Genomic DNA, 1,780 nt, shown 5'->3' on the forward strand with positions numbered 1-1,780 from the left:
TAAATCAAAGAGTATATGGTCTATCTACACGAAATGTCACCACCTCAATCCTTGTATAATCTTTTTTTTACCGTCTATCTTATTATCTTTATGTTATACTCTATAATAATCTGTCAAAATCAAAAGTTTCAAACTTATATCAAAAGAAAAACAAAGTTTTATTTGCGTTTCTTTTTAAGTTTTCATATTATAATAGTAATTGACCAGGAAATTTTACATTCACGTCGGTAAATAATATGAATAAGTTGAAAAAGAAGGTACATTGCGAATCTCCTTGTGATTCTGACAATGATTGGACCGATTCTACCGGCGACTCAAAATACTCCGATGCGGATAGGTTGGTTAATTTATTTACGATTTATTAATTTCAGTAGTGAAAAAGTATTATTGCCCTCTGGTTTTATTTTAGTTCGGTTCCAGAATGGGATTCTGACGTAGGTGAAGATGGGGAGTTAGTTTTCATAAAAGTAAAAAATAATGCAAACGACGATGTGAATACTCCACTTTTGGAAAATTGCGAAACTTTTAAGTTAAGAAGTGACTTCAAGAGGGCTTCAACGCGAAGGTCCACTAAAGGTACGAAAACGTAAATGAACTAATTATTAAAGTTAATTTTAAAGTACCTGAGAGAACCACAGTCTCGAAACTGTTTTACTGTCCTTTGGTTACCTGTGTGTACTTTTTGTTATAGCTTATTGTATAACTAATTTTATTGTATACATTGCAGGTAGAATTTTCAAAGCTTTAAAAAGCCGCAAGGCAAAATATGACAATGCAAGTAGCAAAATTAATGAATTCGAAAGTTCAGTTACCAAATATTCTTTAGAAGATAATAATAAATTTGTTAGAAGGTTGAATACAGGTAAGAAAACATTCTTAATAAACCACAACTTTGTTTATTTGATAAAGACAATTTTTAATATGTTTTTTTGTTAATATAAATTACAGGTTAGCAAGAATATGATATTTAACAGTGAAAAGAACTGCCAAATAGAGAAATTATTTGGTATGAGTTTAGAGACTCATATGGACGGAAAGACATTAATTGTTGCAAATTTCTTAACAGAAGCTAAAGCAATATACATTCCACGAGTCAAAGTAGGTTATTACCTAGTAAAAATAAATGGAATTGAAGTAAACTCTTACAACATCAATATTATGCTACAAGGAGTAATTGAAGACATTGAAAGTCCAAAATTAACATTTCAAGTAGTAACTGGAGGATTTAATATTGATCTTGTTAAGTTATTAACATTAAAAAATTCTCCGGAAAATTCTCTAACTCAGCTTTTGAAAGATTCGATGTGTTTTGTTCTGTACATTTGTTGTAATGATATTGAGTATCAGAGTAATGATAAAGGAGTACTTTATTGCTACCCTCGGCCATATAATCAAAACTTTCTTTATAATACAAGAGGGGCTTATGTGACACTTAATCATTTGGCCCCTAAATCATTGGGTACTAGTGAACCAGTAGTATCAACTGTCCTTAACACAATACTTTAATTAATGTCACTTACGCATCTCATTTTAGTGATCTACTTTTACTGGTTGTACCTAACAAGAATTTAGATCTTTTTTGCGCTAAAAAATTAATAGGTTATGTTGTAAAAATCTTGGAATTCCTTTATGGGACATTAAAATCCTGTTTCACAAAACCTAATAATGTAGATAAGCTAGACGGTTTGTTTTCTCGTATTTTCGTTCATTTATTGTTTGATAATTATAAAAATATGTCTAAAGAAGAAAGGAAAGTTAATATAATGTTGTTTGAAGAGTT

The 1,780-nt window shown here is 29.9% G+C and overlaps 1 pseudogene; it reads left to right on the top strand.

The window, feature by feature from the left end:
- Positions 1-288: 288 nt before the first annotated feature.
- LOC106115417 (protein inturned-like) overlaps positions 289-1,780 on the top strand; it is a 5,266-nt pseudogene continuing 3,774 nt past the window's right edge.

Source organism: Papilio xuthus, unplaced genomic scaffold (assembly GCF_000836235.2).
Source record: "Papilio xuthus unplaced genomic scaffold, Pxut_1.1 DF827789.1, whole genome shotgun sequence".
Lineage (NCBI taxonomy): Eukaryota > Metazoa > Arthropoda > Insecta > Lepidoptera > Papilionidae > Papilio > Papilio xuthus.